This window comes from Athene noctua, chromosome 1 (genome assembly GCF_965140245.1).
Source record: "Athene noctua chromosome 1, bAthNoc1.hap1.1, whole genome shotgun sequence".
Lineage (NCBI taxonomy): Eukaryota > Metazoa > Chordata > Aves > Strigiformes > Strigidae > Athene > Athene noctua.
In genome coordinates, this window is record NC_134037.1 from 263,230,320 (window position 1) to 263,252,663 (window position 22,344).

Genomic DNA, 22,344 nt, shown 5'->3' on the forward strand with positions numbered 1-22,344 from the left:
ATATCCTATGTTCTCCGAAAGGAAATTTGTTCTCCAAAACAGAGCTAGCAGTTCAGGAAAACTTAAGATCTGTGAACAAAGGATTTGATCACACAGTAGAAAAGAAAATCACGAAGTGATGTAGTCATGCCCTAACGGCAGAGAAGTATCCATCACCTGCTAGCAAGATTCTTCACTTCAGCTCTGGATTTGGTGCATTCCCAGCCCGGTGAAGACTGCCAAATGGACCTTACCAAACTGGCATGAATGGCCAGGAGACTAAAAATCACAGATTCTCCATATGAGTTCAGAAACATTGAGGTCAGTGGAGCAAAAGTATAAAGTCCAGGCCCAGTTAACCACATGCCAAATTCCACTCACACACAGTGTATAAAAATCAGCCTAATGTAAAAGCGCATTTAAAAATATTTACATCAAACCATGACATAGGAAAGAGAGGTATTTTCCCATAGACATGGATTTTATATACACACAGTGATTAACTATTTAATTGCTGGAATTCCACTTAGGATTTGGGAGAGTGGGGTACTTCCTGAGCAGGAAATAACCTAACCTAAGTAAACTAATTTAAGAGGTTGGGTACACACACATACAAGAGTTTTACTCAATTTCTTCTGCCTTTTGATTTTTGAACACTGTTTACCATCATGAATCTAAAAGGGGGAGGTTTAACCCAAAATATAGACACCAGAAAAGTAAATGTCTGAGGTGGCCGGTGGAGATCTCAAGCACGGCAGTCACAGCCTGGAGAGTAACCCAAATCAGCTTGAAGAAGACAACCAGTAACTAGTCAACCAAATCCCTCCAGGCTCCAGCGATTCCACTTGAGATCTTCAGAGACCAGGCTGGGAGCTCAGACACCCAGCACACACAAAACTTAAATTTAAATTTCTTAATCTGGAGATGAATTGGACCAGGAGCCCCTTGGACCAGAAGCTCACTCTCTCATGCAAAGCCAACACTTCACAACACATTCTCACTTGAAAAAATATCTTGTCTTCCAGCAATTCCAGTCCCAGTTCTCCAGTCTGAGCAACTCAGCCCCCATCTTTGCCTTCTCCCTACCTCACAACCCATCAAATGCACACCCTTGGCTTTGCCTCTCTTCCTTCTGTAGCCCTGGGCCTCCGTTCCTCAGGCCCAGAAAAAGCAGCAAAGCCCCAACTGTGTCTCCTACTGTTGCTTCAACTTAAAAATATGGGGGAAGTGTGTAGAAAAAGGGGATTTATCCTTTTTTCTAGCATGATATTCAACAAAAAGGGGAAGGGGACCATTGTTGCTTCAAGATTAGCATGAGCAAGGACAAAGAAAAGCTCTTCTGAAGCACTTAGCACTTTCTGCCCCATCCCACCTAAGACCACTTGAGTTGCTGAGGGTGGGATGAGAAAGAAATAACAGCCTGATTTTTTTCTGTACCCAAAAAGCAGGTATCTAATCAGGGCAGGTTCTTCCCAAAGCAGGGCTGCAACACTTCTACGTGCCAAAATATTGGGAGGAGAAGGGTCACAGCATACCTAAGTGTTCAATCCCATTGCAGCGCAGCGGATCCGAGCGCAGAGAGCACCCGTCAGCACTGTTGTTGTCTATCTGCATCTGGTTTTCAGCAAATCTGACTTGAGTGAGAGCAGAACACTCAGTGGGTATCCTGGCAGCTGACATCTAAAGTTCATGTTACTAAGCAAGCAGCAAAACATATAAAAGGAAAACAAAACAAAACAAAAAAACCAAACCCCCAAAAAACCCCAACGGTCAACCCTGTTTTTTCCATACTCCTGCAGAGGAACAGCTGGCTTGGGTCAGACTGACACTTCAGTTATCCCAGTGTCTTCTCTGCAGCAACAACCAAGTGTGAATACCCTGGGGAAAATTTAAGCACAGGACAGGCGGATGGTGACATCTGCCCAACACACTTTCTAGCCCATAACTGTGTGCAGCACAGGGATTTCCTGAAGTGGTTCGTTCGTATTTAACAGCTAGTTGGATATCACGCTGTACCACTGTTGTATTTCATTTTCTTTACATATAAATGTTTAGAGGGCTTGACCTGTTCAAGTCTCATAATGCCAGGCACCATACACAAAAATAGTTAAGACAGAACCTGGTCTAACCAATTTACAGCCCGCATTACACCACAAAGTTTATATTTTTAAAAACTGTTTCTGGTTTTTATGAAAGGCTGTAACATAAAGTATTAGAAAATAATTTGCCTTTCTGCAGGCAAATGACAGAAATTTATACCTGGAATCATGCCTTTACCAACGCAGTGATTCTGACCCAGCCAGCAAACACAAGCAGCACTTTTTTGCCTTCTTTTTAATATAAAACAAAAATAAATTATTTACAAAGAAGATATTAAGACTAATAAACACTAAAAAAAACCCTAACTCTCAACAATTCTTTATAAGAGCAGCACATACCCACTGTGTGTTCTACTCCGGTCTGCTGATTACCTTAGGTTTATTAACTTTATAAATCAACACAATAAAATATTCTAGACATACAGTGTTGCTGGAGTTTCAGCTTATGCATTTCTTGACCCAGAAATTACTTGCTTAGTTTATAAACGTAATGTGATTCTGTACCAGAGTTCATTTAATATAAACAAGGGTCCAACCCATACCGAACACCAACGCTTTTTAATCAACACTTGCAATCTCTGTGGCATCCAAAGCTTTTCTCTGTGGAGGGAGTAGGGAAAAAGGTTTTTGGAGGAGTACCTAAACTCAAGCGCTAGAATTGAAGGGCACAAATAAAACATGAATTGATACCTCCTGGATACGAGCTTCCTTCGGATGGAGATAATCTGGAGAGGAGTCTGCCTACAGCTGCAGGGCAGTGAGTCTTCACAGCATTCCACAGCTCTGCAGCAGCAACCAGAGAGAAAGAGAGAGACCCGTGAGGCTCGGTGGGCAAACCTGTTGGCCAGAAAACACGTCTCTTTCTAGCAAAGAGTGGTCTTTATCTCCACTGGAGCAAAAGGAGGAATGGGCACATGTAAGAAATGCAGTCAAAAAAGGAGGAGCAATGGAGACGCAGGATAAGAGGAGGAGAGGGAAGGGTTACGGGAGCTGGCTACAAGACGAGCAGCTACAAAAAGACAGCATGTGAATGGTCTGCAACTCATGTTTCCTACCTGCTGTCGTTCAACAAAATAGATACGCATATTTACTGCACTTTCCCTACAAATAACTACCTCGGTTTGCCTTCCCCTTAAAATACCAAGGCTACATCCTTACATCACCATAGGTATAGGAAGAAAATCAGCAAAAATTCAACATTTGCACCTTCAAATAAAGACACAAAATCTTTCTGCAGCTACATACTACAGCTCAATGACTTTGGGTGGAATACTCACACGGCATGTCTTGCACAAAGTCTACATCCAACTATGCTTTGCCTACGCTCTGCTGAAGAATCGCGTAGAAACCAGAAACAAACAACATCAGGACTGGATAAAATCAGAACTAGGATCTTCTCAGTTTTCAGTTGGGAGAAAACAAAGTTCAAGCTTTCATTTAAATACTTGTTAACCAGCTATTTGTCAGGATTTGGGACTAAACAGGTTTTAGCCAAACAAAGTTTTACACGTTACTCCTACACCCTCCCTTCCCAGCTGACACAAAAGCTCAGAGAACTGAAAACCGAATACCTCAAAATAAGCACAGCACAAAACAAAAGCTCTCAAGCAGCTCCACATGCTTTATGCATTATACAGAGGAACAGAAAACCTACTGTTCACAAACCAGGACCAGCACTCCTTATAACAGTTGTTTATTTTAATCAACCCAGTACCAAAAGGTTTGCATTAAATATTTTTTCATTGCTTCTAACCACTGACCCGGTATTAGTTTACATTCACTCAAAAAACACTCTTGGGGAGAAACAGGACGCAGAAAACGTTGAATCCAGTAAAACAACTGAGAGTTTCTTTGGGAGTGCTGATCCATTCCACCTTTCCTGCAGCATTACACCAAGAGGCCCTTCAAGCCCAGCAAATGAAACAGCATGAAATCGGAAATGAACAGGGAAGAAGGAAAAAAAAAAAAAAAAAAACACACACAAAAAAAAAAACCCCAAACCAAAACAAAAAAAAAACCACAACCAACTTCATTTTTACTGAAGTTCCCAGAATCCCCTGCTGCAGAAAACCACCACCATACCATCTGAGATGGCATCCTTGGAGAGAAGCCAAAACCCACCCTGCTGATGCTCAAACATCCAGATAATTCCAACACTGCTGCTACTAAAAGTGTGAGTGCACTCAGGGAAACGTCTCAGTAATATTTCTACCTGTTGTACAGGTGCTTGACTTCTGTATTTCCACCTTATAACAAGCATATTCATTGCCTGGAATTTAATCCTTGGTTTAGGCTTTCTAACTTGCCTTTATGGTGCACCGGTTCGAAGACGTAACAACTCTAAAATAGATAAGCAAATATCTCAGAGATGAGGGAGAGGAAAGCGTAAGTGAATTCCAGCAGAAACAACGACTTGACAAATCTCATCACATCAAGCTCTGCAATAGCAAATTAGACTCTCTTTGAGCACATTCTGTACTCAAAGTAGCCTCGGTGCTTCAGGAGGTACCAAATATAACACAGACCCGTTTTAACTTCCTTCCAGGAATACACACAGTCATTTATCAAGAAGACGTGGGCTGCAGTTTCATTTCCAACAGCTTCAGTAACATTTTGCAAAATTAAACAAATTACTCCTTTTGTGGCAAGAAAGAAGCAGAAAATAATCTGGGTCCAAGCAAATGGGGGAGAAAACCACCTCCCCCAGGTCTTCCTCCACCCTTTAGCAATTTTGCAAAAAACATGCCTTGCCAGCTACACCGTGCTCAGCATCAACCATGGGATCAGCAAGCATTCCTTCCACTGCTTTTACACAACCCCGATGCCTTTGCCCTTACTATTTCATCTAGCAGAGCCCAGGTTGACAGCTAAATTTGCTTCAAGTCCAAGTTTTGGAACATTTTTACATCTTTACACTTGTATGGCCAAGGAAGTCAATAAACTCCGCTCAGCAAATACTAAAGGTTCCCCGTACGTGTCCGACACCGCTGCGTGTGCTGAATGCAGGAGGGTTTTCAAGCATCACCTTGATTTAGCAGGAGGACAGCATTGCAGCAACCTTTAATGCCAGGGGATTATCAGCAAGTTCACTTTTTGTTCGTCTTCAGCTGCTAAAGAAACAGAGAGAAGTACTATACCCACCTCCCATTAACCTTGTCGGTGGGATCTTTCTTTAGCTGCAACAGCAGCAATCCCTTCTTGTATTGTGCTGCCACGCAGACACTCAGTAGAATCACCCTTTTGGGTTGGGGTTGGGTTGTTTTTTTTTTTGGCCTCTTTTCTGTTTTTTTCGTGACCAGAAGTCAAAACGATTAGGTTCATAATAAGTGGATGCTGCTACTGCAGCGAGAAGCTGCGATGAACTGCACAACACGCAGAGAGGGAGGTTATCCAGCTGCCTACACACACACATCACTGCCCTCAGTCACCAATCAAAACCCAGTCGTAAACCGTCAGAATTTAAGAGAAATCATTCAAATGAGCATGAACACAAAAGAAATCTAGTTTCACGCGGATCTTTCACTTAACCCGAGTGCGCGAGAAGGTGCAGGACGTAAATGTAATTGAGGCTGTGTCAGATTCCTCACTCTCTTGCTTCGTGCTCTGCCCCCATCTCCTACCCCTCCTCAGCTGGAGGCCTGGGCTGCCACGTTCTCTAACCACAGCGATGCCAGACACACACAAAATTGAGACCTATTTGCAGAAACACAGTCGGTCCCAATCGAGGCCTTCGAGTAGAAGTACAAAGACATTCATCAGAGAATACGAAATTTTAAAGAGGGAAAACATGCCAGGAGGTATTAATTTGGAATATTTAGGAAAATAGCACAACATTGGGGAGTTCTGCTGGCACGATCACATTCATCAAGTGTATGATCTTGGATTAACTCCACGATGCTGTAAAAGCCCCCCCCTGTTCAGTGTGCTGGTGCAGCTCTACCAGCAAATCTTGCTCCTCTGAAACCAGCTGGGGAGAAGCAGCAGCTGGGGAAACCTCAGCCTCTGGCAGAAAGCTGAATAAATCTGCAGAAGTCACCTCCATGCAGGACAGGAGGGGGTAGAAAGGGAAGAGAAAAGCTTGCCTCTCTGTAGATTAACAATTAAAAAAAAGCAAACAAAGGGAATAAACTTATTTTAGTGCTGAAGTCTACCAGGCATACAATGGATCTAGGATGGACATTTAAATTGTAATGTGGCATTTTAAATTACCAGTCTAAACACTCTGCACAAGGTGTTAGAAGTCCTTCGGTACACACCTGAAGAAAATATGTGCCACTCCCTGAAGAGCTAGCTGGAGCTTTCATGTGAAGCATCTAGAAATCAAAAGGAGCAGTTATCAAGCACACAAGTCCCTATCAAATCAATATTATTACTGCTTCCTTGGGGAAGAAGAGGGCTCTCCTCATCAGTGATAATATTGTTTTTTTCCTGCTTGTCCCTAAGTTTAACCAGGCTCATTGCTCCACCTGTTAAAAGAATGGAGAAAGAAAAGGGAGCAGGGAGCAAAAATGCAGAAAAAAAAAATCACCCTGCCTTCCCCAAGAGAGGCAGGTTGCCTTTTCCCAGTTGTGCCACCCTGGCAGTCTCTTGTAGGCTGTCTCAGAGCCAACGGAGATGTCGCCGTCATTCCTTGGTACCACGGGAAGCCAAATGCTGATCTCACACTGGCAAGCTCAGGCAAGGCAAACACCGATGAAAAGCTGGAGTCCGCCTCCTTTAGCAAAGGTAGAGCACCAGCTCCCCCAGTTACTGAGCTGACAACGTTACCGTAGGTAGGACTGCCTGAAAAAAATGACACAGTATTTCCTGAAATGAAATATAGAAAGAAGAAAAGTAGAAATAGTCACTAGCCAGAAGTGTTTTTCATGCTTGGCAAGAATCGTTGCTCTTTTTATTTTAAAGTTATGATCTGGATATTAAGAGGGTCTGGAAGAGATGCTGGAACTGTCCTCATCCACTCACCCACCAGGCACCCCCCTCTATGGGCAGAGGCACCACCAGCCACGAACAGCCGAAATGGATGAAAAAGGTACTTTGACCAGTTGAGATGTATGAAGAAAATACTTTGACCAGATGAGACGTTGTTTTGCCAGTTATCAGGCCTAACATAAAGGACACAGCCAGCATCAAGATGAACCGATAACCAAATTGTATTTGACACAAAAGGGTCAGTACATGGGTGAGCGCTGGGGGTACAAACAATCAGATTATACATAATCGACATCAGTCCCACTGACCCCAACAACGACACCGCACGACCAACAATGGCTGGGATAAATGGTGAAATGCAGTTTCCCATAGAAGGGAGGGGAGACAACCAGGTCAACAAACCAAATGCATAAGACCAAGGAAGCCACACACTGAATCTCCACACAGCCCGTGTTTACAAAAGCCAGACCTGACGGGAGCCCAGTTCCAAGGAGTCAGAAGGTCCTTCCCCAAGAAGAAACTCCACAAAACACACCCACCTGACAGAGACTCCACTCTTCCTGCAAGGGGTCCCAGCTTTTATCCCTCAGTGGGACCCCTGACCTTGGGTTACTCACTGCGGGACCCCTGGGGCTCCTTTACCCAATGGCTCTGTCTGCCAGGCCGCAGCACCCTGGAGGGAAGCCTGAAGGCAAACTCACCCCCCTTTGGGAAGGGCTGTGGGAATCACCCATATGTCAGCCTTAATTTGGGCTTGGGGTTGAAACCCCGGCATTTCAGACATATGAAGAAAATACTTTGACCAGATGAGACGTATAAAGAAGGTATTTGGATGCCTTATCAAGTTTGGGAGGTGCTTGTTTCTTGGTGGTGAGGGGTTTGTCCTGTGTGAGCTTTTTAGAGATACACAATGTTGCTAAACCTTTTCTCTTCAGCCCTCACAGACTTTTGCCCTCTTTGCTTGTACACCAGATTTTTGCAACTGCAAGTGGAAAACATCTTGGTTGGGAGTCAAGACTCTTCCAGTTCCTGCTTATTACATTTGACTTCCTACTAACCCTTTGTCAACTCCTTTTCTAAAGCCAGAGTTGCCTCAACTTACTGAATAAATTCATTAATTCACACAGAATACATTTTGTGCAAGTTTCCCATTAACTTCTAATTTCCTATTTATTAGATTACGTGCTCCAGCTTTTAAAGCAATTTACCTCTACCAAGTTGAGCAAAGAAACCTAACAGGGTTCCTGCAGCCTACTCCATAATGAAGCCCTCCTCCTCCCACTTTCTTCTTGGTGTTGAAAAAGTTTAAATCCCTTATAAGATTACTGCAGCTACTTAATAAGAAAACTTGTTCCCTAATACCTTCATCAACTATGTGTGGTATTTCAAGCAGTGAAACAGTATTTTTCATTTTAATTCTATCCTCCCCTCCTATGACCAAAATTTAGTTTGCTGCTTTTGTTTTAGTACCCACACCATTATGACAATGATATTACAATTATTCCTCTATAACTTCCCTTTTTTAATCCCTTACTTTTGTTCTTTCTATAAAACTGGACCCCAGTAGTAGGAGCTGGGCACACAGATTGTAAAATAGATTAAGAATTAGAATCACGATCAAAAAACCTGCCTTGGTAGATTGAAGATTATTATGATAAAATAGTGTTAGCATAATTGATTTTAAAATACACTCCACAACTACTTATCAAATTAAGATAAAAACATTCACTAAGAGTCTGGCATGCTGGAGAGTAAAAATACAGCATTATCCACTGAGAAAATAGCTTTATTCAGTTGGACAGCACTGCAACACTTCCCCCATGAGCCAATTTTCCATCTCAAAAACCTTCTGTACCGCTTGAGTCCCTTGAATTGCACGGCCATCCATCAGGACATTCACTGAGACTGGGATTTTTGAAGGAAGAGAACAACATTAGGAGTTAAAGTCCAACTGGACAAGATCTAATGATGCTTGTCTGGAGCCAGGCACCTTCCTTTGAATCTTATTCCACTACATTTTGTGTTTAACACTCTGAGAATCCAAACCCAGCAAAATGGAAAGGGATCTTCTGGGCTCCGATAACTAAAACTAAATTGACTGAGATTAGAGAATAAATGTCCCTTGGGGCAGCAGGGAGGGCTGACGTTGAGCCTGTGTAGCCTCATACATCAGGCTTGTCCTTGTATCAAACACGTTTCTAAATCCAGTAGGAAAAATTCTTCAGATGTAGATGTTGACATTATTACCTCCTATTTTCACCAATTTTTCAAAAGCAATTCTTCAGGTATTCATTTTGGATTAGTTATTCTCACTTGTGCAATTTATATAAGGTAAGACACTTAGAGGTTTCTAAGTCACAAATGACTTTGCAGTCAAAAGAAAACAATTTAATTATCTAAGATTCGTGTTAACTAAAGGAAACTTTACTGCACTACTGACAGTACTCAATCTTCGAAAAGTTTCAGTATTAAAAAATTCTATGCAGCCATCATAAAGTAAAAATAAACTTTTCGGCGATAGCAGCCTCAGTTTGACCTTTACCTCTATTTAAAAGCAATAAAATCTAAGAAAAACACTTTAACACAAGTCTTCACAGCATTATAGAAGAGGGATTAATGAGAAGATGACAGACAGTCTATTTGGACATTAAGAAAAGTACCGATGGTGTTTCATTCTGAAAGTTAATTCCGACACCTTTACTCACACAGTGAATACAATTAAAGGACTATAACATAAAGGCAATAATAAAGGGTGTAGTACTGAGTTGGTAGCAAGGAGATACCGTATAGAGGATAGCAGAGATATTTGTCATAGAACCTAACACATTTAGTAGCTAAATTAAGGAAAAATAGAGCAAAATGTCAATGAATGTACCCAGATTATCCAGAACAGAGCCAAGTTCAGTTCTTCTCAGGGCACATTAAAAAATAATAATAAAAAAAATACATTTAAAAAAAAAAAAAAAAAAAAAAACCAAAAAAACAACTGAGAAGCCAGAGGTATTGGCAAAAAAAATACCAGATGAGATCCACCTGGATGAAATGGAAGCCAAAACATCTGTGAAAATACCTAGCAGGAAATAAAGGCATGGAAAGAAATAATTTTGGAAGGCAGAAAACATGGCAGGAAACCACAGGGACATTACTGGCTGGAAGCACCTTCCCGTCTTTCCTCCCCTCAAAAACTGCCAGTTGCCTTTGTACCAACACGACTGCTATGGAGCTGTACAGTGAACTACATTAGTGAACTGATCTGGGTTAAAAATAACCTTTTTTGCTGTTCACTGATCTGGTTCACCATATGGCCGCTCAGATAGTTGTACCAGCACAGTTAAGGCAGCCCAGCAATAGGAACAGGCAGCAGAGGAGAAGCAAGAATTCCAAGAAAAACCCTTCACCCCAAAGGAAGAAGATACAAGATGCAGCCAAGAGAATTTGTACTGAGCAAAAAGGACAGAACAAACAGAAATTCCCCCCTGGTCTCCCCAGATGCCACAGCACGGTGGTGGTGCTCAGGAGAGAACATCTACCAGGACTGCTTGCACCTCCTGAGCTTCCTCCTGCCAAAAGCTGGGCGATCCCTGACACTGTCCTGTCCAACCGGTGGAAGGATGACTTTGGTCAGCATGAAGAGGAGAGAGGTTTTGGAAAAAGAGGGTGAAAAAAGACTGGAAGCAGGACGGCAGCACACACAACGTGCTTTACTAGCAACATCCTGGGCATGACGTTGAAAACTCAACATCAATATACACAACTCAACACCTCAAGGCGTGCAACAAGTGTCTAAAAATCAAGGCTTGGGTAAACAGAGTACTAAACATCATGTAGAGCCATTTTTGTGAAACAGAGATGTAAGAAAATCACAGAAGTCATTAAAAACTGACAAAGTTGGGCATCATCCTTCCTCCGGAATCATCCCGCTGTCTCGGCTTGCAAGGAAGAGAAGTGATAAACGTCAGTGCTCAGCTGCTGAGTATCACCCCGGCCCACACCTCCCTTTTACATCATTTCTTCTACTATATTGTTAGAATTACTTTCCTGCTTGAAGGACGCCAACATTTATTAGTCAAATGAAAATTAGTCAAAGACATTTATTAGTCAAATGAAATACTATATTTAGTGACGGTGAGATAAAACAATAGCACAAAACCTGCACACACTTCTCTGACCACTTCCGATGGTTTTATCCATCCTTTGTCCTGTAAAGCCAACTAAGGGCTTGTAGTCAAATTCCAAAACAAAATTACAGGTTAAGAAAAGACCTTGATCTCTTGATGATGTTTCACTGATGTAGCTACACAAGGCAGAGGTGTGATCTTTTCTCCGTTGTCCTCATGACGAGAAAAACATGACAACAAAATCAATTTGCAGACTGCTGCGCTGACAAAAAGCCTTCTTGCTGTAGTTATTTCCATTTGAAAAAACAGCAAAGCTACATTGATGAAATCAGTGTTTTACCAGCATAAGCTCCATCCTGACCAAAGGATTTTGCTAGCAAACCAACTACACCCGATTCTGCTGGCCCGTATGTCTTGGGAAAAGGAATTCTTGTCAAAAAAGTGATTCACTTTTCAAAAGATTTTTTTTTTTCATTATCCATAAAGTTTCCTAAAGTAATGACCGACTATCAGATTTTCCATCTTCCCTTATACCATACATGTTGACATATCTAAGCAGCATCCATGCACCGAGCTTAATCAAGCAATTAAGCTATTCATACAGATTAGGTAGGAATAAAAATAATTTTAAGGTAGGTAACTGCTTTTCCATAAGGGTGTTTCCAAAGTTCACCACAGTTTTTCAAGGACTTTAATTACTTCTCTTTTCAGTAACAAACCCACTTTTAAATAAGCTTTAAAGCAATTAAAAATTAGTTAAATCAACATTTCTTTCACTAGGGAGAGCAGTCCCAATCTCTCCATCCTCTGGAAGTCATTAGCAATTTCTGTCACCATAGACTTAATTTTTCTTCACTTGATTCCCTTTGCCACACAGAGAGACACAGACATTACAGCAGCAATGCCAGTGAAAAAGCTAACCCAAATTTAGAGCAACATCCACCAGTTCTTAAAAAGGTCTCCAGTTCACAGGGGACACCCCCCCCCCCCCCAAGTACTTCAGCTTCTTGAATACTGCAGATGAATAAAAAAATTCTTGATAATATTAGAGAAAAATAAAAAGCTTTCTTCCAGCCCTGTACCAGTTTTTGCAAAGGACTTTAATCACTTACTGTTCCACTACTGGCCAATCACAGCAAAGACCGTGCCTAAGAGCATTGTAATCCTTACCCCACACACTTTGTTCCTCACAATCAGGTCAGGTCACTAAGCAGGGCCAGAAATTATCCGTTATTAATTATTTAGTAACTAGAGAGTGTGGAGTTTCCCCATTTTCTGTAACGCCGTTTCCTAAGTTTCTAGTGTGTCACTGTGCTCTTGAACTTCCCCATCAACTCTAATAAACACATGGACTCATTCCAAATTATTCCAGGCTGTTCTCAGCACCTCTGCCATGCCAACATCTCCACTCCAGTTGTCTTTCTCTGTCTCACCCTTGACTCCCTCTCTACCCTACACCTTCCACCTCTGGTTTTTGCCATGCTGACTCCTACTTTAAAGACTATTTTTCCATGCACACACAAAAAAAAACCTCCAGACTTTCCTCCAAACAATTCCTAAAAACGTATCTTTAACCCGTTCTTTTTTACATAATACCCAGTGTTTCCACTCTCACATTTTCTCCTCATCATATCACCTTCTTCCATTTAAAATGCAACGTCCCTAGCAAAGGGTCATGTCAGATTCTGTGCAAAACGCATATCAAAATCAAGCAACATGTGATGGATTTTTTTTTTTTTCCTCTTCACTGACTACAGTGAGAAATATTCCAAAGCAATAGCATGCAATGGCCAGCACCAAAGCTTATCATCTTCTGCTCAAGCGTCCTTGATGTACCCTCTCACAGAGAAGCTACAATTCATCTTCAAACAGCCCTGAAAATGTGCCTGGAGAACATATTCTGAGCCAAGCCTATTACCCTGCCCATAGCTATCTAATTAATATAACTGCATAGCCTCATCTTCACAGTATCTGACCACAAAAAAAAAAAAAAAAAGAAAACCTTAAGTATTTTTCTTCATAACGTTTCTGCAAGAGAGAACAGTAGCAGTGCCCCTCTCGTAGAGATAAGAAATAAAGCATATTACATATACTACAGTCTAATCCCTCAAAGATATTTAGGAGCTCAACTCCCACTGAACCAATGAAGTTAAATTCCTAAATTCCTCTGCAGATCTCAGCAACGGAGAAGTACAGTATTCTCCTTGAGCTGGGTATTTCCCATTGAATTTTTATCGTGTCTTCTGGAGAACCTCCAAATGTGCCAAAGCCTCCAAACATGCCACAACCTCCAAACCTTTGCTTCCAAAATTTCTTCGTTCCTGCCGTTACCACGGCAGTTTCAGTTGATGCTGTTTGGTAGGGGTGAACGGTTCAGCCATTTTATGCTTTCAGCAATCATAACATAGCTCCATTTTATATCACGCGCTGCAGTGAGAGGTTTGCCCTTAGTTTGGCAGCTTTTTTATACCGTGTAATAACAATTAACTTCCTTTGGCATAATTTATATGAATCATTGATTTAATACAGATAGCTAAAAGAAAAAAGAAGATGACCTATTAAGTCATCTAAATGACCCTACCATCACCGCTGGATTGTTCCTGGCAGCACATTTTCCGTGCTTGTTTTAAATGTGCTTGCCACAGCATAAGTAGAAAAATTGTCTGCAAAGCAGAGACATGTTTCACTAACATATGCTTTAAGTCAACACGGTGTTGGAAATCTTCAATTTATGACTAAATGTTGCGCTGCACTTTTATTCCTCCAAATAGACTTTAACGTTTCTTGAGGGAGTGAAAAAGGGTTATTTGTACTTCACTGTGCAGCAAAAACATGTAGCAAATACTTCCCTGATGATTTTCAAGTTGAATTGAAGGCTTGTGTGTCCAACAAACTAGGACTTGGAATACCCTGGTGCCCATCTCTAAGACGATATGGATGCACTGCAAGAGGATGACCAGTTCTAGAAGTACAAAGAATACTGGCATGCAACATATTTTCAGGATGGGTTTTGGTGGGGTTTTTGGGTGGGGTTTTTTTTGATCTTTATAAGTAAAGAAGGTGAGACTTTCTTCGTGGAATTCCAAGAGGCAAGGCAAGAACAGCACTGGAACTATTCCTGGCAGACGTGCTATCTGAACTAAATCTTTATATATGGGGATTCCCACCTTTCCTCAGGCAATAGTTCAGAGTTTGGGGTTGCTTTTCCTCCCCCTCCATGTATAACCTAAATCCAACTTGTGTCTGTTGCCTCTTATCACTCCACACCTCTGAGAAGCATGCACTGTCTTCCCTGTAACCTCCCCTTTGGGTAGATGAAGATAATGATAGTAATAAGGTTCCCCCTGCATCGTCTCTCAGTTGAGCAGACCCAGCTCATCACCTCTTCTAACACCATGCACTCCAGCTCACAGCCATTTCAGAGGCTTCTCCAGCATTTCAGTGCCCTTCTTGTGCCAGGGTGCCTGTTGCATGGGATTATTCCATCCCAGGTGAAGGACACTTCTGCTGAGCTTCATGGGTTTCCATCAGTCCTGGTCTCCACTTTGTTAAAGTTCCTTCTGAATGGAAAGCACTGTCTACAATCACACCAAGCATTAGTCCTGATTCAGCTCCATCCATTAATTTACAAAAGGTGCATCCTATCCTATCTACCAAGCTGATGAGAAAGATGTCAAAAAGTGTTGATCCCACTATTAATCCTCAAAGAGGCCACACATCTGGTTACATCAAACCGCTGACCTTTGCAACCAGTTTTCCACCCATCTCATAGTTCATACGGCTACAAGGATGTAGAAAGCCTTGCTAAACCTAAGTAAACGACATCCACTGTGCTCATATCATCCACAGAGCCAGTCATCCCCCTACCAGAGGCAATCAAGGAACTATCACGAGCACTGTGGCAAGAAGAGAAGTGTTTGCAACAAGCGCCTGTGCACAAATGCAAATTAAATACGCTCCGTGCTTTATTGAAGTTAGCAGTGCTGGCACAGCATTACTGTTTTGCTTTTGCTGGCACGGCTTCAAAAGCTGCAACCTGAGGGGAGAGAGAGGGAGATTTGTCGAAGAAGTGATAAAACAAAGCTAAGCAAAATCATTTCAGAGTCCACTTTAAGAGCCCCCCTATGTGTGCTTCCTTGACCTACTAAAAGCCTACTGCAATTAAAAGCCAACCATACAAATGTACAAGTCCCTCCCGTGGAAGCCATTACATTCTGAACAGTACATAAAAAGTGAAAAATAAAGATGAGCGTTTCCGGGGGAAGAAAAAGAAAAAAAAAAAAAAAAAAAAGAAATGCCATGAACTTGCAAGAATTCAAAGTCCTTAATTCCACTTTATATCTCACAACACATGCTCCAAGCAGACTTAATGTCCCTTCAATCCAGAGGGAAAGGCTTTTTGGCTTCCACGTTTTCTATCAACCTTTGCTGTTCTGGCATCATAGCATCTTCCACAGTTTGTCTTTGGGTTTAATTCAGACAAGCACGAAGTACATCTTACTGTGGCACACCGAGAAAAAAATAAAGGGGGAGAAAGTCATGCACGAAACTGCCACTGTTGGTCCACCAAAGATGATTCCTGAAAAAAAACCCACAAGTCAAACCTCACTTCATCCACAAGTCACCAGAAAACTGCATCCAGTGCATTGAGATGCCTTTCAATGCCTCAACAACTGGGAAAGGAGACAAAAAATGGTGCTCCTTAACACAGACGAATATAGACAGTTGAGTGAGAACAACCAGTTGGATGGAGACAGAAAGGAAGCATAGGATAAGTAAAAACAGGAAAACAGAAGCCATACAGAAAATGCGTTTGCCTGTTAAAGCAAGAAAAGGCCTCCTGAAAAGTATATTAAAAAAATATCAGAAGCCAGAAAAATATTAACGTCATTGTTTCATGAAAAATGACAAATGAGGCACAGCTCCTTACAGATGTCAAGCACTCTCTATTTTTAAGTTATAAAGGAACAATGAGATTTTTTTATTAATTTTGATGTGTTTCTCAAATCAACGTGAAGAACGTATAAAAAAACCCAGTCCCGTTTGCATTGGGTGGTGGTGTATAAACACACACACATCCACACATATGTAAAATAACATTCCTGCATAATACAGCCGGTATCATCTTCAGGCAACAATTCAAAGAGGGGCCCCATGGCCAAGTGAAAATACTGGAACAAACCATTGGTGACAGTCTCCATCTGCACTGAACTCTTCACACAGCAGCTCTATGGCAAACATTGCTGGATCAAAAAAGGGCATCACCTTATAAAAATTTAAATTGGCTTACTGACTGCATAGGGAAGATAAACTGGAAGTTATTCTGAGATCCTGAAACTCAGAGCCTCCTGATTTTGTGAGGTCCAAGTGGTACTCACAAAGAGATTGTTTGCTCCTCGGGTAGTGGAAGGAAAATGATCCCGTGGAATAACACCGGATTTAACGTGGCAAAAGGTCTGCTTGTGGCTCAGGTCTCAAAGTAGCACAACTTTGGAACATCAACTGGTTTTCCTTCTTTCTCTGCAACAGCAGCATCTCGTGCTCTTAAAAGCTTTGGTGCCTTGAGCTTCAGGCAGTTTCTACCTGCCAGAGAGTGCCTGTGATCTGAAGTTGCCACAGCATCCCAGGCTGAGCCTTCGGCTCCTCCTTGATGCAAGGACAGAAAAGGAAGAGGCCAGGTAAATGCAACAGCATCACAAGCAGCATTCATGATAGCGTGTGTCATGAAAGAGAGGGAGCCAGATTCCACAACTTACATTTACCACTTTTTTTGTTGTTGTTGTTGGATCCTTTTTCCATAGCTAACACAAGGACACCAGTCTGTCTTCAGCTCAGCCCTAACCATGGGCCATGTTTCTTGTTTCTACTAATTCAAGCTGAGTCAATTCTACCAATTCAAGACTTCAAAAGCTCAAAGCAACCGTTCTCCTACTTAGAGAGGATAAACAGTCTTCAGAGTCAGGAAATACCATGCTCCCTTTCACTATATAAAGGCTTCCAGGTAAAGATCGGTGATTCTGCAGGACCATGGGAAGAGCACACGATGAAAAACTAGAAAACTGGGTAAGAACAAGTGGAATGTTAGGAGGACACCAGAGACCAAGTGAAGATCCTCACTTGGATTTTCCTAGCCTGGGGACACATATTAAGGTAGGATGCCTATAATGAGACCTGGGATAGCTGAATTACCATCAAATGATGAGTTATTTGGAATAAACCACCACAAAGCAACACAATCAATATAAATCTATTTTTATGGCCAGTGACAACGTAGTCCCTGTACCACTCCAGCAAACCCACAAATCTTTAGATATGGAGAGAACAGAATATTGAAAGAAGAAAAAAGTTAGTGGCTTGGGACTACAAATCCTAGGTAACACTGAATATGTGCAGCAAGGCCATAAGAAACTGGACACAATGCAGTCCTGCACTGGATAATGGGAAGAAGATATTAATGGCCCCAAAATTTTGACTGCAAGCCCAGAGCAGCACGAACAAAGAGCAAAAAGTGTCCCTGCATGTCGGGGATTCGTAAGGGTCACCATCTGCCTACCTGCTCGTCGTCTCAGCAGTGCTTCTGTTGGACATCCAACACACACCATTACCCAACCATGCACAAACACCTCACACAGCTGCATGTCAGCATCCACCCGTTGCCTTCCTTGGCATCCTCAGATCATTAACACCACCTGACTGACAGCTCCCTGCATGTCAAATTCTGTTATATGTTATCAAATTGCTTTCATTTTATCATTAATATGACTATCGATGTGCGTCCTGCTGCATATTTTTATTTCTTTCCAGAAGAAAACAAGAAGCAAAAGGTCACAGTTCACTATGGTCACTAACCTGTTTACACAGTTGGTGACCCTGAGAGAAGGAAAGAGTTGGTCTCTTGAATATAAATCATTGCCCTTGCCATGATCATGACCAATTAGCTCTAGAAAGTGTCTGAACTATAAATTTTAACACTGAAAAAAACCCCAATCCCTAAAAACCTCTCTACTCAGCTACAATAAGGAAGAAGACAGAGAGGAAAAACTTGTATGAGTAATAGGAGAGATGTTTAGCGCTACAGATAATGCATCAAAATTTATCCTCCAACCTTTTACAGAACCCAAAAATGAATAATTATGTGCCAGGAGATATCATCTGCTCCACAAATCAAGTCATTGAAACTACAGACTAAAAATGTTTTTTAAAAAAGTCAATTTATTAGAGATTACTGTGCAGACAGACATACGAGTGCTCTTGTGTACTTGCTGCATTAACAACCTCTCAAAAGCCACAGGAAAAGAAAAATCAATACTGTATATTTTTTTTACACATCAATTTATCTACTATTGAAAAAAATAACTATCTTCTGCGTATATTATGCATACTATATCCGAGGTTTCCTTCGAGCAGGGAAAATAAAACAAGCTTTTGCTGGTTTTAACCAACTAAACCCTGCCTTGCTGAACTCAGATTTTGCTTTTGATAAAACCCGAAATAGAACTTCAAAAAACCAGAGCAGTCTCAGGCAACTTGGCACTGGTACACAGAGCCTTTTGTTACCGATCCTGTGGTACGGGTGCAAATCTGGATCCCATTACCTGTGAACTGTCCACTAAATATTTCATGATTCTGGATTTCAGACATAGCCCAGGACAGGCTCTATCACTGGAGATTGTACAAACTGGCATGACAGTTGCTAAATAAAGTGTATCATGCAGAGTAGCCTCTCCAAAGCACTCACAGATTCCCCACCAGGAGCAACAACAACAAAAAAAGCATTACCAAAAGTACTTTTTTTTCTCTCCAACTATAAAACACAGGATTTCACTGTATAGTCTTTCAGACTAGTACTTTCACAGGAATCAAAATAAATCCCACAATGGCATTCCCTGTTGAGCAGGCTAATCTTGCTTCCCTCATTTTCTTTTTCCAGGTCACCAGTTCACTCCTCTCTGCCAGGAGCTTTCTGCAGACTGCGGGAGGGCATCTTAAAGAACTCTTTGCAGTAGTAGCATTTTACCATCCCATTACAAAAGTCCTAAGAGCCCCTTCAAACATTTCTGCACTTGGGATCTGCCAGATCCCAAAAAGGGGCAAATTCCTCTCCAAAACCAGTGCCAGAGCTCTTATTCTCCAGAGCAGTTATGATTTCCAAAGACACAGCCTTGCTGCTTTCCCACAGCCAGTGGAACCAGGAACGTGTGTCCACGAAGCCTGCCTGGGGGTGGAAGCAGCAGAACACAGAATCATCAAATCACAGACTGGTTTGGGTTGGAAGGGACTTCAAAGATCATCCAGTTCCATCCCCCTGCCACATTCAGGGCCACCTTCCACCAGCCCAGGTTGCCCAAAGCCCCGTCCAACCTGGCCTTGAACCCTTCCAGGGAGGGGGCAGCCACAGCTTCTCTGGGCAACCTGTGCCAGGGCCTCACCCCCCTCACAGGGAACAATTTCTGCCTTACATCTCATCTAGATCTCCCCTCTGTCAGTTTTAAAACCATTCCCCCATATCCCATCCCTCCTCCCCCAATCCAGAGTGTCCCCCCACCCTGTTCCTGCAGCCCCTTTCAGCCCTGGGGGGCCGCTCTAAGGTCTCCCCGGAGCCTTCTCTTCTCCAGCTGAACCCCCCAACTCTCCCAGCCTGTCCTCACAGGGGGGCTCCAGCCCCCCCAGCATCTCCGTGGCTCCTCTGGCCCCGCTGGAGCAGGTCTGTGTCCTTCTGCTGTTGGTGCCCCCGAGCTGGACCCAGCCCTGCAGGGGGGTCTCCCAGAGCGGAGCAGAGGGGAGAATCCCCCCCTGGCCCTGTGCCCCCCCTGCTCTGGGTGCAGCCCAGCACACGGGGCCTTTCTGGGCTGCCAGCGCACGGGGCTGCCTCACAGGCAGTTTCCACCCCCAGCCCCCAAGTCCTTCTCCTTGGGGCTGCTCTCCAGCCCCTCCTGGCCCAGCCTGGGTTTGTGCCTGGGATTGCCCCGACCCCTGGGCAGGACCTTGCCCTCGGCCTTGTTGCCCTCCCTGAGGTTCAGAGGGTCCCCCCTCTCCAGCCTGCCCAGGTCCCTCGGGATGGATCCCTTCCCTCCAGCGTGTCACCGCCCCACACAGCTCGGGGTCGGGGGGAACGGGCTGAGGGGGGGCTCAGCCCCACTGTCCATGTCCCCAACAAAGATATTAAAGATGTAAACATGATCTTCACCAGCCACACTTTAGTAGACATTGGTAGCCTGGATGGTGTGGAAGAAGGGGGCTCTGGAACAGGAACTGGCCACCAGTCACCGGTGGTGACCCTCAGGGTTCAACGCTAGGGCCAGTTCTGTTCAACATATTTATCAACAGTCTGGGTAAAGGAGTCAAATGCACCAAGTCTGCTGAAGATACCAAACTGGGAGGTGCTGTTGACTCTCTTGAGGGACAGGAGGCCTTGCAGAGGGATCTAGATAGATTGGAGCATTGGGCTATGATTAATAGGATGAAATTTAACAAGTCTAAATGCTGGAGAGTAACACTGGGCATAACTATAAATTGGGAGAGGAGTGGTGGGACAGCAGCCCTGCAGAAAGGATCTGGGGGTGCTGGTTGACAGCAGGCTCAGGAGGAGTCAGCAATGAGGGCAAACCACATCCTGAGGTGCATCAAACACAGAGAACCAGCCAGTTAAGAGAGAGGATTATCCTGCTGTATTCAGTGTTGGTGCAGCCTCATCTCGAATACTGGGTGCAGTTTTGAGCCCCACAATTTAAGAAGGAGCTGAAGGTCCTTGAATGCATCCAGAGAAGGGCAACAAAGCTGGTGACAGGGCTGGAAGGCATGTACTGTGAGAGTGGCTGAGGACTTTGGGCTTGTCTCGTTTGGAGAAAAGCTGAGGGGCTATTTCATTGCTCTCAGCAGCTTCCTGAGGAGGGGATGTGGAGAAGGAGGTCCTGATCTCTTCTCCCTGCGATCCAGGGATACAACATGTGGGAACGGTTCAAGGCTGCACCAGGGGAGGTTTAGACTGGACATTAAGAAACATTTCTTTACCGAGAGGGTGGTCAGACGCTGGAACAGGCTTCCCAGACAGAGCGTCGATGCCCCAGACCTGTCAGGGTTTAAGAGACATTTAGACAATGCCCATAAGAACATGCTTTAACTTGGTCAGCCCTGAATTGGTCAGGCAGTTGGACTAGATGAGCGTTGCAGGTCCCTTCCAACTGAAATAGCCTATCTTATTCTATCCTAAAGCATCAGAGAAAACGTGAAGACTCAAGCTGAAAAGCTCTGCTGGACTTCACCAACTTCTCTTCTTTGCTCAACCACCGTGGCTGACATCGAGGTGCTGTCTGATAATCCTCTCCCAGTGACACTTGCTCGCTCACTTGGATCATGCTCGACTTGCACAGCCAGCGGGACTAATCCTGCCCAAAGCCAGGCTCATTAAGTCAAAGCGGCTTTGTGTGATGAGAGGAATGACTCATGCCACAAACAGGTTTCCCCCATCGCCACCTCGCTGGGCTTCACTTTCACGACTGCTTTAAGCTGATCTAAGCTCCAAATAACATGGCCAAAAACATTTCCTAAGTAGTAGTGATCCACAAGTATGCATGCCAGCCCAAGGAGTGGTGGGAATAGAGCAGGAAAAGTCATTTCTTTCTGGGGAGAGCCTACCTAGTGACACAAGACAGGCCACTCTTTGAGCCAAGGAACTACTGCAACATGGTTTTCCCATCATTTTTATTCTCTAACCTGATAGTTGTATCACATCTTGCCTACCAGCAAGGCACCCAGTTCTCCACCTCTCTTGCTCCCTGCTTTGCAAGATGCCCTCTCCCTCCCGTGTCCCACCAGGCAGTCACAAAGAGATCACCACAGAGCTCCAAAGTCTGCCCTTCCCCAAATGTCACCAGCCACCAAATATCAAAACCTGGAGCAAAACTTATTTTTAAATCAAAATTTGGTTGAAGTTGACCCGTGAGCTCAAAATCTGTGAGGAAGCAGCAGACTAACAGATGGCACTGCTGCATAAGCCTCATTTCTTTAGGAAGCCGGGCTAAAAATGGAACCAGCGATCACCACCATCATCTATGTTTAGACCCAATATTCTAAACAATTCCTTCCTTTGCAGTTCTTTTTTTCTTCCCCCCTGAAACTATCTTTGGCAGAAGAATTAAACAGCTGCCACCGAGAGTAGGAATTGAGTTAAAGGATGAAGAAATGCACCGCTGGTAGCAAAGGAGACACACCAGCTGGAT

The 22,344-nt window shown here is 43.3% G+C and overlaps 1 protein-coding gene across 2 annotated transcripts in view; it reads right to left on the reverse strand.

Annotated features, from left to right (window-relative positions):
* FAM168A (family with sequence similarity 168 member A) overlaps nt 1-22,344 on the reverse strand; it is a 221,707-nt gene that overhangs the window by 163,508 nt on the left and 35,855 nt on the right. The window contains exon 2 of one of the 2 annotated variants that reach the window (XM_074918970.1): nt 2,769-2,861. The exons of the other annotated variant lie outside the window; for it this stretch is intronic. The gene's annotated coding sequence lies outside the window, so the exon portion shown is untranslated. The remainder of the gene's footprint in view (nt 1-2,768; nt 2,862-22,344) is intronic. 2 annotated transcript variants of the gene reach the window in all.